Source organism: Oncorhynchus nerka, linkage group LG19, assembly GCF_034236695.1.
Source record: "Oncorhynchus nerka isolate Pitt River linkage group LG19, Oner_Uvic_2.0, whole genome shotgun sequence".
Classification (NCBI taxonomy): Eukaryota; Metazoa; Chordata; class Actinopteri; order Salmoniformes; family Salmonidae; genus Oncorhynchus; species Oncorhynchus nerka.
The window spans coordinates 17,416,907-17,433,689 of NC_088414.1; the positions used below are offsets into that span (position 1 = coordinate 17,416,907).

At 44.0% G+C, this 16,783-nt stretch overlaps 1 protein-coding gene across 1 annotated transcript in view; it reads left to right on the forward strand.

Moving 5' to 3' along the window:
- LOC115101119 (RIMS-binding protein 2-like) overlaps positions 1-16,783 on the forward strand; it is a 94,697-nt gene that overhangs the window by 41,345 nt on the left and 36,569 nt on the right. Inside the window, 2 exon segments of the mRNA XM_029620338.2 lie at positions 4,461-4,550; positions 12,943-13,065. The gene's annotated coding sequence lies outside the window, so the exon portion shown is untranslated.

The window sequence follows — 16,783 nt, forward strand, 5'->3', positions numbered from 1 at the left end:
CGCAAGAAGAGAAGGGAGGACAGCGACGACGCCAATTTGTTTTTGTGAGTTTCATTTAATAAAAATATGGAGCTCTATGCACGCTGCGCCTTGGTCCATTTATTCCAACGATTGTGACATATTCCCTTTATACTGCGTTACTTTTGACCAGGGACCATGGCCAAAAGTAGTGAACTATAAGGAATAGGATGCCATTTGGGATGCAACCATAGAGATTTGAGGGCAGATGTTGGCTGAAATAGAAGTTGCCCTTTACCACAAGACCGGGTCTTGTTGTTTAAATCCTTATAAGTTAAGACTGAGGTTGTAGAAACTGACCCTGGACCAGAGCTTAGAGGCAGCTCCTCCCAAAAGCTGCTGGTTATGCAACCCAAACATATCCAGTGTGCACTGCTCACAGTGCAGATCTTCTTTCTGCTGTACACTGAGCCAGCTGTCTTGGCAGCACAGTCCTCGTTTCAACCTGGCACTGTTTTAGAGATGCCCCGTAGGCCTGCTACTACTGACACACACACAGAGCACATACACACTCATGGCGCGCGCACACACAGAGCACATACACACACACACACCAAAACACTGGATTAGCCCCACTCACTTGTGTTTTATGAATGAGCGACCTGTAGAGAGCCAACAGGGAGAGGTGAGAGGAACATTGTTAAGTAGAATCAGCTGAAAGTCCTATCGTAGTATGACTGTAGGCACATGGCCTCCCTCACTGCTGCTGAGAGCTGGCTGGGAGGTTCTGAATCCTCCAGACCTGATGGTGCTGAACAAACAACTGATCCTTCTATTAAGTTTATGTATGGGCCATGTCACGTTCCCTTTGCCCTTTCGCTGTCCTACATCATTTACATCACACTGGACTAGTGTGGGGGTGTGACTGGAGGAAATGGGGGCCAGAGTTACGAAAGATGGGCTGCGTTCCAACATGCAAACTAGCGTACCACTTAGAATGCATGCCCAATATATAGCTTTATCCTAAGTCGTGTGTTAGACTTGACACGTTAAAACATGGTTCAGTGAATACTGCAGTGCCCTCTATAAGGATATCTTCTGCTTTTGTTCTACATGAACTCTGATGCCCCTGATGATAGTGCTATGGAATAGCTCCAACACTGCCATGTATCCCAGTGTGACCTGCCTGCCACTAATCCAATCAAAGAGACAGTATGGATGCCACCTAGTAGAGGCACTGAGGGTCTCCCTACAGTTCCCGGGAACAAAGCTGCATGTCGTCTCATTAACCTAGGAAATCCTCCCGGGAGTTTAAAGGGACCAGCGGGAAACCACGGGGTCCACAGGATTGAATTTAGTCTGAAGAAACACAAACACACACATAATGTACACTACGTACTGTCTGTCTAAGACATTTAGGTAAATAGCTGTAGATAAACCAACCACGTTATATACATTAACACTACACTCTCACCAAGACAATGCTAGTGATTCAATAAGATGGGATTGGTAGACTGGAGTGTATAGGCCTAGGAGACGTTCATTATGCCTGGTTTCTGTCATTGTTTGGAGTGATTGGATGCCTAGTCATTGTCTTTAATATCTGGTAAAATGGCAGAAGACGATGATGATGACATCGTCACTGCAGCTGCCAGCTGCCAAAGCAGTGATGTTACCCTGACCTGCTGAAGGGGTAACATCTGAGGGCCTATGCCAAGTCTTTTCAGCCTCCTGAGGGGGAAGAGGCATTGTCATGCCTTCTTCACGGCTGTGTTGGTATGTGTGGACCATGTTAATTCTTTAGTGATGTGGACACCTGCTCCACTACAGTGCTCCATTTCCTGTAGTCCACAATCAGCTCCTTTATCTTGCTAATGTTGAGGGAAAGATTGTTGTCTTGGCACCACACTGCCAGGTAACAGACCTCCTCCCTATAGGCTGTCTCATCGTCGTCAGTGATCATGCAATCAGGTGGCGGATGTGTAGTTGCCTACCCTCACCACCTACGGGCCCGTCAGGAAGTCCAGGATCCAGTTGCAGAGGGAGTCGTTCAGTCCCCGGGTCCCGAGCTTAGGGATGAGTTTTGAGGGCAATATGGTGTTAAACGCTGAGCTGTAGTCAATGAACAGCATTATAACATAGGCGATCCTCTTATACGGGTAGAAGAGTGCAGTGTAGAGTGCAATATAGATTGTGTCATCTGTGGATCTGTTGAGGCGGTATGCGAATTGAAGTGGGTCCAGGGTGTTTGGGATGATTGTGTTGATGTGAACCATGACCAGCCTTTCAAAGCATTTCATGGCTGCAGATGTAAGTGCTATGGGGTGATAGTCATTTAGACAGATTACCTTGGTGTTCTGAGCGAGAGCGAGAACGATCACTTGTGGTGAGAGAGAAAAAGAGAGAGAGAGAGAGAGAGAGAGAGAGAGAGAGAGAGAGAGAGAGAGAGAGAGAGAGAGAGAGAGAGAGAGAGAGAACGTGTGTATACAGGTGTTTCTCTCTGTGTGTTTTAAACATTGACTTAGTACTTTAAAATGAGACACTACCTTGACATGAAGATACTGCTGGATACAGAGGAGAGAAGAGTAGTCTTGTAGCCTTGAGCCATAACGTGTTTGCTCTCTAATCAGCTCCTACTGACAGAGATTAACCCTAATTTGAATCAGATGCACAGTGACAGTAGCTCATAATTGTAAGTGTGTGGATACAAAACAACAATGCAGTGCATTCGATATAATATGAACAGTGTGCGTTGGGTTATAGACAGAGTCCCCACAAACTATGATCTATTTTTCTCTGGGCCTGTGTTCTGGGAACTGGACAGAGCGTCCGGAGCAGATGCAGTGCCACAGGCTAAATTAAAGGATTGGGATGATGATGAGGACTGAGGAAAACAGCCAGAGATGTCAGTGTGAATTAGTCACTGGGAGTGTTGAGGGCTCTCTCTCTCTTCTGCTCTGTCCACCCTCCACCCAGCAGGCTGGCACGCAAATATGGATTTTTAGACACACAGACACTGTCTGTCTGTTTGTGTGTTTCTACACCACGGCTCCTTGCTGGAAATGAATGCTCTTCAGCTCCGTTTGCACCCTGGTCTTTTTTTAACCATGTTTCTCCATTTGTCGTCATTTGTTAGTCCTTTGTGGAGTGGGTTTGAAAGTATTTTATTGTCCGTGTTTGATTTAGATTTTTCAGTCTGTACACCTCAAAGGGATGAAGGAGCATTTCCATCCCTTCCAGAGGCTAGGAATAGAGGGTTGTGTCGACAGGTCGTGTGACGAGAGTGAAGCTGTGAATCTCTGACTCATAGGAGGAGTTGTTGGAGGATACTTCACTGCCTGCAACTGTACCCAGTCATGCCCATAAGAGGGGGTCAGACCAGGAACATTCTCTCTCTGTCTATCTCCTTCCTTCCCTGTCTTCTCTTCTCGCCCCCCTCTATTCTCGCTGTGCATGACAGACAGCGGTGTTGACTCTAAGGCCTTGTCTAGTCCTCTTAGGGCTAAGGTACAAAGTGGAGCTGTCACCTGAAGTACACTGACATCAGGATTATCCCTGTAGGGAGAGGAGTCTCCAGAGCCACCGTACAGTGTACAGTACACCGCAGGAAGAGGGGATGGGGAGAATGTGTTGCACCTCTGTGTCTCCATGTTGTCATCGACATCTTACCACCTACACACACACAAATGCAAGCACACACACACACACACACTTACTCACTCACAGTGGCAGTCTGCTGTTTATTGAGTCCCTCCATATGTGCAGACAATTTGACGATAGGGAGCCTGCTGAGGCTTTATCCTCCCCACAAATCCTCCATCCACCCTGGGTCTAGAGTTGGCATCTACCCTCACAGCTCTCTCTCTCTCTCTCTCTCTCTCTCTCTCTCTCTCTCTCTGTGTGTTCAGGACTTAAGCCTATTACATAATTGTATTAAAGCAAGAGTCACTTCACACCTCTTTCACAGTGTGAGATTTAGCATAAACGTCTGTCTGAGGGAAGACCTCTGCCTCTCAACATCGTTGTCCCAAATGGTACCCTATTCCCTATGTAGTGCACTACTTTGACCAGGGCTCATAGGGTGCTGATTTATCTGCTGGGTCCTTGGACATCTCAGGGTGGCACTGTTAATGGTGTCGGTCACACACCGAATGGAAGGTGACGTGTGCAGCGGTGTATTCTGTTGTCTAGATAACAAAGGGGGTTTGTGACCTGGATACGACAACCTGAGATGAATGTCTATGTGGTGTATAACAATACACATTTGCAGATGGAGTAAACGTACAAAATGCATTGTAGCCTATTGCTGTACTGTACACACTATTACTTTATGATTTAATCCACCGATATCACCATTGACTGTACTGTACACACTATTACTTTATGATTTAATACACCGATATCACCATTGACTGTACTGTCGCATTTAGACTAATTCTCTTTCTCCCCACCCTCTTTCTCTCTCTCCTGCCTATATTTTCCCTCTCTCTATCCCTCCGCAGAAAACTAAGCTCCAGGATGCGTTGCAGGAGAAAAATCGCCTGAACCTTGAGTTGTCCAGCCACAACCTGAAGGTATCCAAGTATGACCAGGTAGGTAAGACTCTCAGTATGCATACCAAATGGCACTCTGTTCCCTACATAAGTGCACTACTTTTGACCAGGGCCCATAGGGCTCAACTGCACGACAGCACAGCCCAGCACCGTGCTAAACTCTCTTGATCAATGGGCATACAGTTGAAGTCGGAAGTTTACATACACCTTAGCCAAATACATTTATACTCAGTTTTTCCACAATTCCTGACATTTAATCCAAGTAAAAATCCCCTGTCTTAGGTCAGCTAGGATCACCACATAATTTTAAGAATGTGAAAAGAATAATAGTAGAGAATGATTCATTTCAGCTTTCATCAGATTCCCAGTGGTCAGAAGTTTACATACACTCAATTAGTATTTGGTAGCATTGCCTTTCAATTGTAATATTTTAACATAGGTCAAACATTTTGGGTAGCCTTCCACAAGCATCCCACAATAATTTTGGCGCATTCCTCCTGACAGAGCTGGTGTAACTGAGTCAGGTTTGTAGGCCTCCTTGCTCGCACACACTTTTTCAGTTCTGCCCACATATTTTCTATGGGACTGGGTGTCCTTAAGCCATTTTGCCACAACTTTGGAACTATGTATGGGGTCATTGTCCATTTGGAAGACCCATTTGCGACCAAGCTTTAACTTCCTGACTGATGTCTTGAGATGTTGCTTCAATACATCCACATAATTTTCCTACCTCATGATGCCATCTATTTTGTGAAGTGCACCACTCCTGCAGCAAATCATCCCCACAACATGATGCTGCCACCCCCGTGCTTCACGGTTGGGATGGTGTTCTTCGACTTGCAAGCCTCCCCCTTTTTCCTCCAAACATATTGATGGTCATTATGACCAAAAAGTTATATTTTTATTTCATCAGACCAGAGGACATTTCTCCAAAAAATACTATCTTTGTCCCCATGTGCAGTTGCAAACCGTAGTCTGGCTTTTTTATGGCGGTTTTGGAGCCGTGGCTTCTTCCTTGCTAAGCGGCCTTTCAGGTTATGTCGATATAGTACTCATTTTACTGTGGATATAGATACTTTTATACCTGTTTCCTCCAGCATCTTCACAAGGTCCTTTGCTGTTGTTCTGGTAGTGATTTGCACGTTTAGCACCAAAGTACGTTCATCTCTAGGAGACAGAACGCGTCTCCTTCCTGAGCGGTATGACGGCTGCGTGTTGTTTATACTTGCGTACTATTGTTTGTACAGATGAACGGGGTACCTTCAGGCGTTTGGAAATTGCTCCCAAGGATGAACCAGACTTGTGGAGATCTACAATTTTTTTTCTGAGGTCTTGGCTAATTTCTTTTGATTTTTACATGATGTCAAGCAAAGAGGCACTGAGTTTGAAGGTAGGCCTTGAAATACATCCACAGGTACAACTCCAATTGACTCAAATGATGTCAATTAGCCTATCAGAAGCTTCTAAAGCCATGACATCATTTTCTGGAATTTCCAAAGGTGTTTAAAGGCACAGTCAACTTAGTGTATGTAAACTTCTGACCCACTGGAATTGTGATACAGTGAAATAATCTGTCTGTAAACAGTTGTTGGAAAAATTACCATTGTCATGCATCGACTTGCCAAAACTATAGTTTGATAAAAAGACATTTGTGGAGTGGTTGAAAAACGAGTTGACTCCAACCTAAGTGTATGTAAACTTCTGACTTCAACTGTATACAGTGGGGCAAAAAAGTGTTTAGTCAGCCACCAATTGTGCAATTTCTCCCACTTAAAAAGATCAGAGAGGCCAGTAATTTTCATCATAGTTACACTTCAACTATGACAGACAAAATGAGAAAAATTTTAATGAATTTATTTGCAAATTATGGTGGAAAATAAGTATTTGGTCACCTACAAACAAGCAAGATTTCTGGCTCTCACAGACCTGTAACTTCCTCTTTAAGAGGCTCCTCTGTCCTCCACTCGTTACCTGTATTAATGGCACCTGTTTGAACTTGTTATCAGTATAAAAGACACCTGTCCACAACCTCAAACAGTCACACTCCAAACTCCACTATGGCCAAGACGAAAGAGCTGTCAAAGGACACCAAAAACAAAATTGTAGACCTGCACGAGGCTGGGAAGACTGAATCTGCAATAGGTAAGCAGCTTGGTTTGAAGAAATCAACTGTGGGAGCAATTATTAGGAAATGGAAGACATACAAGACCACTGTTAATCTCCCTCGATCTTGGCTCCACGCAAGATCTCACCCCGTGGGGTCAAAATGATCACAAGAACGGTGAGCAAAAATCCCAGAACCACATGGGGGGACCTAGTGAATGACCTGCAGAGAGCTGGGACCAAAGTAACAAAGCCTACCATCAGTAACACACTACACCGCCAGGGACTCAAATCCTGCAGTGCCAGACGTGTCCCCCTGCTTAAGCCAGTACATGTCCAGGCCCGTCCGAAGTTTGCTAGAGAGCATTTGGATGATCCAGAAGAAGATTGGGAGAATGTCATATGGTCAGATGAAACCAAAATATAACTTTTTGGTAATAACTAAACTCGTCGTGTTTGGAGTACAAAGAATGCTGAGTTGCATCCAAAGAACACCATACCTACTGTGACGCATGGGGGTGGAAACATCATGCTTTGGGGCTGTTTTTCTGCAAAGGGACCAGGACGACTGAGGAAAGAATGAATGGGGCCATGTATCGTGAGATTTTGAGTGAAAACCTCCTTCCATCAGCAAGGGCATTGAAGATTAAACGTGGCTGGGTCTTTCAGCATGACAATGATCCCAAACACACCCCCGGGCAATGAAGGAGTGGTTTCGTAAGAAGCATTTCAAGGTCCTGGAGTGGCCTAGCCAGTCTCCAGATCTCAACCCCATAGAAAATCTTTGGAGGGAGTTGAAAGTCCGTATTGCCCAGCAACAGCCCCAAAACATCACTGCTCTAGAGGAGATCTGGAATGGGCCAAAATACCAGCAACAGTGTGTGAAAACTTTGTGAAGACTTACAGAAAACGTTTGACCTCTGTCATTGCCAACAAAGGGTATATAACAAAGTATTGAGATAAAATTTTGTTATTGACCAAATACTTATTTTCCACCATAATTTGCAAATAAATTCATAAAAAATCCTACAATGTGATTTTCTGGATTTTTTTCTCATTTTGTCTGTCATAGTTGAAGTGTACCTATGATGAAAATTGCAGGCCTCTCTCATCTTTTTAAGTGGGAGAACTTGCACAATTGGTGGCTGACTAAATACTTTTTTGCCCCACTGTATCATATTGACCTTTCAGGGCCACAGGGCCCCAGGGGTATCCCTCACAGATGGGGCTCTGCATTTCACTAACTAATAGAATCTGGGATCCATTTCTAATAGATTGATAACCACTGAAAGCCCCTTGCACAATTCCATTGCCTGTCTCCTTGGAGAGATCATGCTTGTCGTGGTTCAATGGAATTGTACACATTAGATGAGGAGTGTACCATGGATTGTGTACCATGGATGCTGGGATATCTGTTAGCCGTAACATAATGTGTTAGCCAGTGATAGATGATATTCACAGCAGCATGGAACAGATAGGCTACCGTATGGATGTTGTAGAGTTTTCTAGTTGAAGTGCATTGCCAATGGAGGTGGAGAGACCATGCTCATATCACATAGCTGACAGGTGTGGCTTATCAAGAAGCTGATTAAACAGCGTGATCATTACACAGATGCACCTTGTGCTGGGGACAATAAACGGCCACAATAAAATGTGCAATTTTGTCACACAACACAATGCCACAGATGTCTCAAGTTTTTAGGAAGCGTGCAATTGTCATGATGACTGAAGGAATGTCCACCAGAGTTGTTGCCAAATAATTCAATGTTCAGAATTTTGCAGTACATTCAACCGGCCTCATAACCGCAGAGCAACTGAAACCACATCAGCCCAGGACCTCCAAATCCAGCTTCTTCACCTGCAGGATCATCTGAGACCAGCCACCCGGACAGCTGATGAAACTGTGGGTTTGTACAACCAAAGAATTTCTGAACAAACTGTCAGAAACCTTCTCAGGGAAGCTCATCTGCACGCTCGTCGTCGCCACCAGGGTCTTGACCTGACTGCAGTTCGGCATCGTAACCTACTTCATTGGGCAAATGCTCACCTTCGATGGCCACTGGCACCCTGGAGAAGTCTGCTCTTCACGGATGAATCTCTGTTTAACAGTACCGGGCGGATGGCAGACAGCGTGTATGGCGTTGTGTGGGTGAGTGGTTTGTTGATGTCAACGTTGTGAACAGAGTGTACCATATCATATGGGTAGGCATTAAGCTACAGACAATCAAAACATTTGCATTTTATCGATGGCAATTTAAAAACACAGAGATACCGTGACGAGATCCTGAGGCCCATATCATTTTCTGCGTGATAATGCACGGCCACAAGGATCTGTACACAATTCCTGGAAGCTGAAAATGGCTCAGTTCATCCATGGCCTGCATACTCACCAGACCAGACATACTCAACAGACAGACGCCCATTGAGCAGTTTGGGATGCTCTGGTACGACGTGTATGACAGCGTGTTCCTGTTCCTGCCAATATCCAGGTGGGACAACTTTCCACAGGCCACAATCAACAGCCTGATGAACTCTATGTGAAGGAGATTTGTTGTGCTGCATGAGGCAAATGTTGGTTTTCTGATCCACACCCCTACCTTTTTTAAGGTGTCTGTGACCAACAGATGCATATCTGTATTCCCAGTCATGTGAAATCCATAGATTAGGCCCAATTATTTTCTTTCAGTTGACTGATTTAAATATATGAATTTTAACTGAGTAAAATCTTTAAAATTGTTGCATGTTGCATTTATATTTTTGTTATGTATAAATGAATGTAGAAAATCGGCAATCAAAATAAACGCTCTACCACAGCAACCATGTTATTTTTGCGAAGCCTATTTTATTCTGAGTTCGGATATATAAAGTTTGTATGTGAACACTATTTCTAACATGCATACAGTACTTTCAGTTTTCTGAAATCACTTCACTCTCGTGTAAGACGGAGGCTTGCGCTACCCGATGCTGGCACATGTGCAGATCAAATACACAGCTAGAATGCCGATTAAGCTGTTTACATGTCCTAATAATTCAAAAGATTGCTCAGAAAGCCAGGTTTTAATTGTCGTATGCTTACTTTGATTTTGATCTTATGCCAATTAAGATAAGCAGAGTAAAGTGTTTACATGACTATTGCGATGTATGGCCTTACTGCTATAATCAGTTTAATATTGAATTATTAGTGTTGTTGTGTTTTTGGCTATGCCGGATGAAGTGATATGACATGCTATTCTATAAAATCCTTTCTCCGTAATTAATATTACCTGATTGAGCCAATCATGTAAATGTAATTAACTAGAGAGCCGGGGCACCACAAAATTATATTTATGGAGCTGTTATCTTCCGAATAAACTCTTAAAGATCTAGTAATATTTTACATCAATAGCAGTCCATATTAATCGTCACCCTAATTCAGTCTCATCTGAAAGTTGTAAATTCTTGGATATCTTCACGAACCCTGGCTAACAAGTTGAATCAGCAATACAAAATTGGGTTTAATTATTTATTTACTAAATACCTAACTAATCACACAGAATTACATATACAAAGAATGAATCATACCTTGATTACAAATGATGTCAAAGGAAAACGGAACAGATATGACAGCTGGCTACACAAAAGAAAAGGGGCTGGGTTTGAGTGAAAAAGCGGGAATACTGAGGGACAAAGGGAGAAGCTGTGCTATCGTAAATACAGTATCTTATACATTCAAAATTACCACCCATTTTGAAAAAGAAAATGCAATAAATATTTACTCTGAGCTGCGCTTCGGTAGGTTGGTGGTAGATGGAAGGCCGTGTTGCCAAACCGAGTCCTTTGAAGAATGTCTCTGTTAGTCAATTAGATACGTTGTAGTAACGTCGTTGTGTGGTAGAGCGGATACTCTGTCTGTTCTTTCCTAGCCCGCGTTTGCAGCTGCTGTTAATAACTCAACTGCTAGGAGGTATCACTTCTGTAGTGAATAAGAGTTCAAAGTTCATACCATTCACAACCAAAGCTCACGCTGAGGTTGGCTTAGTTCTGTAGTTGACATGTTAGTCGTTTTAACGCAGAGGCTGCAGACCTCACGTACTTGGAACTGGAGGTTACATTGTCGTCAAGGCTTTATATAGGAAGGGAGAGGAGGGCGTGTTTGAAAAGTTTTATAACCCATGTCCCTTCACAGGGGCGGGCCACTGATTGAGCAGAGCCCCAACCTTATGAAAACCCAATCTCTCATTTGGAAGCTAAAATTACATTTAATCTCTTCACCAATAATTGTATATTCAAACATTTAAATTGAACAACAATTCCATGTGAATCCGATAACTCTGATGTGTAGACTTTCCACTGTAGAGTTTATGTCATCCTATCATTGAGGAGAATGTCTCAGATGACAACCGAACGGACATCATATTCATTAAGTACCACCGCATATGTTCAATTGGTCGGATTACCAGAATATAGTTAATTTCCCCCCACCTTCTGATGTTCCCAGAATCTCTATGTTAACCAAGGGGTTTTGAAATTTCACATCAATAGGGTAGAGAGAGGAAAAAGGGGGGAAGAGGTATTTATGACTGTCATAAACCTACCCCCAGGCCAACGTCATGACAGTGTGCATGTAAATGCACTCGATGACACAAACATCGAGAGCACCACTCCCCAGCCTCCCAGTGTGTCTATCTATCTCATTCCTGTCCGACACACACACACACACACACATACACACACACACACACACACACACACACACACACACACACACACACTGAGTGAGTGAGTGAGTGAGTGAGTGAGTGAGTGAGTGAGTGAGTGAGTGAGTGAGTGAGTGAGTGAGTGAGTGAGTGAGTGAGTGAGTGAGTGAGTGACTGACTGACTGACTGACTGACTGACTGACTGACTGACTGACTGACTGACTGACTGTGAGTGAATGACCATCTGTGGAGGGTCTGTGGAGGGAGGCGTCAAGCGCTAATAGTCTCACTTACGGAGGACCCGTTTTAACACGTGTCAAGGGAACAACTTGGCTCTTGGCTCCGTCCTATTGCCCCAACCAGCTCCTCGTGCAACAAAAAGGAGCTGTCTTTCTCCGCCGGCCAAGACGGGTCTTTGAGATGAAAGACAGGAGGTACCAGTGCCCGAGCCTGGGTCTGATGCTACTACCTGAGGGGGCATGCTTAGCGTTAGCATCAGAGGCAGTAATCACAGGAGCAGTTAGCGTTAGTGCTGGGCGCTAGCCAAGGTGCTCTATCTCTCTCTGGGTATTAATGTAATGAGATTGTTGAGACTCAGTAAATAACCGCCTCTGTCTAACCCTCGTGTCAAAGGGGCGATTTCTCAAAGCGGACGATGTGAGATCGATTGGAGGTGTGAGTGGAGCAGTCTTCCTGTATCAGAGGGAGGGGATGCAGCGGGGGACAGAGAGCCCCAGATGGACGACAGGAAAGGGAGAGAGTAAATGAGTGCTGAGAGGAACTTGTCAGGACAGTCTGATTGATGGGAGGGAAGGCGAGGGACTAGTTTCTGTGGGTGATTTAAGCCAGTCAGTTTGGTCTTTGTCATTATCATTTTCTCATTTTCCCCCTCATGATCCCCAGATGAACTTTAACTGACCCCTGTGTAGAGAAAGAATTGTATCACATCTAGGTGGAGTTGTCAGAATTATGGAATTATGGGGAGATATACAGTAGATTTGATTTTATATCAGAAAATAATATCTTGTCACAAACTTTACCCACAACCAACAATGATTATAGATTAATTTGTTTGAGGGTCTGGCTGAAATAATTTGTTTCAGCGTACAAGTACAACATTATGAATAACTTGTGTGGTGCAATTTCGTGGAGTCTGCAAATTACCTTCAATGAGCTAATCTGTCATGGTAATTAATTAGTGACTTAAGGGGTTGGAAAGCGGTGAGGAATGATTCTGTTCAGATGCAGCCTAACTCCAGAGAACCCAACTGAACTCACCTTCAAGGCATTCAGATTGATGATGAAATGAAGCCACCGATTTTGAGTCATACTTTCATACTCACTATGGAAATAGGCTGATTAACTTTACTTCAGTTTGTGAACTCTCCACCCCTCCCCCCACCCCACCCCCATGAAACTCTGATTCATGTAACGGTGTAAGACCAATCTTCATCAATTTTGCATGCCTCTGTTACTTCAGAAATACATGGATATGAATGAAAAAGAAGGATAAATAGTTGGAATAGAAGAAAAATTGGTTTTCTCCAATTTTCTCTTCCCTCACTCCAAATGCATATACTGTATATTTAATCTCTCTGATTCACTCTTCCCCTGATTTGATTTCTCTCTTTCCTTATTTTCTTTTTCTCTAGGTAAGGTCAGAATATGAGCAACTTAGACACACCTATAGCACTGTGAGTCAGGAGAGAGACTTGGCTCAAGAGGAGAGGAAACAGCTCCAAGGCAAACTGGAGAACCTCGAGCAGGTCCTCAAGGTGAGAATACATCTGCCCATCCAAACATCTATCAATCCATCCTAGCTCTCCTAAATTCACTGCTACTGTTCCTCCAACTCAGCCAATCATGAGATATGAACTAAACATCAGCGGCACGGTTCTATAAGGCCTTTGCAATCTGATTGGTTTAGGTTAACGTAAGGCCAGATCACTTGTACCTTTTGTGAAAACCTGATTGGACAAATGCATCTATCTACAAAATCTGTCCTTCGAGTTATAGAATACATATTGTTTTTACAATAAAAGCTTGGAAGAAATTGGTGTAAGTCATGAGCTTTGTTATCTGTTTTGCAGGACACACTTTTTCATTAGACTCTTATTTGCCATTAGCAATCAGCAGTAGTCTCATAGCAGTGTGAAAATGCTCTCATTACAAATCACTGCTTCCCTCCATTCCATATTGATTGTCTGTTTGTAAGGAGTGGATATGTTTGAGGGAAAAATGTACCCATCAAGAGGAAATTGACTCCTGCTCCTGAAAAATGAAAGAAGTCTGTGTTGCTTTCTCATTGCCTATTGATTTGTACAGATGGGTAGATTGCATGTTGGAGAACATTATGGAGAAAGCAGAGAAAGACTGAAAATGGAGAAAGAAGATTTCCCGAAGTGGAGCATTCTCCTTCGTTTCCAGTGTGCTCAATGTTTCAGGGATAATGACGATACCAATCACTGCGATTATGAAAATCTGTAGGCTATTGTCTGATCGCTGTGTGGGAGAGCAAGAGGACAGTTCATTCTGGAGCTTCTGAATGACGCCCACCACATCTGATAGAGTGAGCCTAGCAGATCAAATCAAATGTTATTGTTCACATACACATGTTTAGCAGATGATATTGGGGGTGTAGCGCAATGCATGTGTTTCTAGCTCCGAAAGTGCAGTGAATATCCAATAAATCTAACAATTTCACAACAATACACACAATACACACAATTTCTAAAGTAAAGGAATGGAATTAAGAATATATATATATTTGGACGAGCAATGTCGGAGCGGCATAGACTAAAATACAGTAGAATAGAATAGAATACAGTATATACATATAAGATGAGTAATGCAAAATATGCTAACATTGTTAAAGTGACTAATGTTCCATTATTAAAGCGGCCAATGATTTCAAGTCTATGTATATAGGGCTGCAGCCACTACGGTGCTAGTGATGGCTATTTAACAGTCTGATGGCCTTGAGAGAGAAGCTGTTTTTCAGTCTCTCGGTCTCAGCTTTGATGCATCTGTGCTCACCTCGCCTTCTGGGTGGTAGCGGGGTGAACAGGCAGTGGCTAGGGTGGTTGTTGTCCTTGATGATCTTTTTGACCTTCCTGTGACATCCGGTGCTGTAGCTGTCCTGTAGGGAAGGTAGTTTGCCCCCGGTGATGCGTTGGGCAGACTGCACCACTCTCTGGAGAGCCCTGCGATTGCGGGCAGTGCTGTTGCCATACCAGGCGGTGATACATCCCGACAGGATGCTCGAATTGTGCATCTCTAAAGGTTTGTGAGGGTTTTAGGTGCTAAGACACATTTCTTCAGCCCCCTGAGGTATAAAAGGCACTGTTGTGCCTTCTTCACCACACTGTCTGTGTGGGTGAACCATTTCAGTTTGTCAGTGATGTGTATGCCGAGGAACTTGAAGCTTTCCACCTTCTCCACTCTCGTTGATGTGGATAGGGGGGGGGTGCTCCCTGATTCCTTAAGTACACAATCAGCTCCTTTGTTTTGTTTACGTTGAGTGAGAGGTTATTTCCCTGGCACCACGCTCCCAGGGCCCTAACCTCATCTCTGTAGGATGTCTTGTCATTGTTGGTAATCTACTGTCTACTACTGTTGTGTTGTTGGAGGCATGCGTGGCCACGCAGTCATGGGTGAACAGAGAGTACAGGAGAGGGCTCTGAACGCACCCTTGTGGGGCCCCTGTGCTGAGGATCAGTGAAGTGGAGGTCTTGTTTCCTACCTTCACCACCTGGGGGTGGCCTGTCAGGAAGACCAGGACCGAGTTGCACAGGGCGGGGTTCAGACCCAGGGCCCCAAGCTTAATTATGAGCTTGGAGAGTACTATGATGTTGAATGCTGAGCTATAGTCAATGAACAGCGTTCTTACATAGGTATTCCTCTTGTCCAGATGGGATAGGGCAGTGTGCGGTGCAATGGCGATTGCATCGTCTGTGGATCTATTGGGACGGTAAGCAAATTGAAGTGGGTCGAGGGTGTCAGGTAAAGTAGAGGTGATATGATCCTTGACTAGTCTCTAACAGCACTTCATGATGACAGAAGTGAGTGCTACGGGGCTATAGTCATTTAGTTCAGTTACCTTTGCTTTCTTAGGAATAGGAACAATGGTGGACTTCTTGAAGTATATGGGGACAGCAGACTGGGATAGGGAGGATTGAATATGTCCATAAGCACTCCAGCCAGCTGGTCTGTCTGGCCCGGCAGCCTTGCGAGTGTTAACACTCTTAAATGTCTTACTCAAGTCGGCCACAGAGAAGGAGAGCCCAGTCTTTAATAGCTTGCCGTGTCGGTGGCACAAAGCGGGCGAAGACGGTGTTTAGCTTATCCGGAAGCAAGACGTCGACAAGGTGGCTGGTTTTCCCTTTGTAGTCCGTAATTGTCTGTAGACCCTGTCACATACATCTTTTGTCTGAGCAGTTAAATTTCGACTCCACTTTGTCTCTGTACTGACATTTTGCATGTTTGATTATTTTACAGAGGGAATAACTACCCTGTTTGTATCCGGCCATATTCCCAGTCACCTTGCCATGGTTAAATGCGGTGGTTCGCACTTTCAGTTTTGCGTGAATGCTGACATCTATCCACGGTTTCTGGTTTGGGTAGGTTTTAATAGTCACAGTGGTACAACATCTCTATACATTTCCTGATAAACTCAGTCACCATTTCCGTGTATTCGAGAATGTTATTCTCAGAGGCTACCCGGAACATATCCCAGTCCACGTGATCAAAACAATCTTGAAGCATGGGTTCTGATTGTTCAGACCAGCGTTGAATAGTCCGTAGCATGGGTACTTCCTGTTTGAGTTTCTGCCTATATGGAGTCATGATCAGATTTGCTGAAGGGAGGGCCTTGTAGGCATTTCGAAAAGCTGTGGTCCAATGTTTTCTCAGAGCGAGTGCTACAGTCAATGTGTTGGTATTACTTCGGTAGCGTTTTCCTCAGATTAGCTTTGTTAAAATCATTGGGTACTTTACATGCTGCCTCGTGATATTTGGTTTCCAACTTGCATAGAGTCCAGTGTAGTTATTTCAGGGCCATTGTGATATCGGCTTGAGGGGGAATATACACGCCTGTGACTATAACCGAAGAGAATTCTCGTGGAATGTAATACGGTAATACCTCATTTGATTGTGAGGTATTCTATGTCGGGTGAACAAAAGGACTTGAGTTTCTGTACGTTATCACAATCACACCATGAGTAATTAATCATTAAACATACACCCCCGCCCTTCTCCTTCCCGGAGAGATCATTATTCCTGTCTGTGCGATGAACGAACTCAGACTATATATCACGAGAACCATGTTTCCTTGAAACAGAGTATGTTACAAGCCCTGATGTCTCTCTGGAAGGAGATCCTCGCCCTGAGCTCGTAAACTTTATTATCCAGAGACTGAACATTAGCGAGTAATATACTCGGAAGCAGTGGGTGTTGTGCGCGCCTCCTTAGTCAGACTAGAAGTCCACTCCGAAT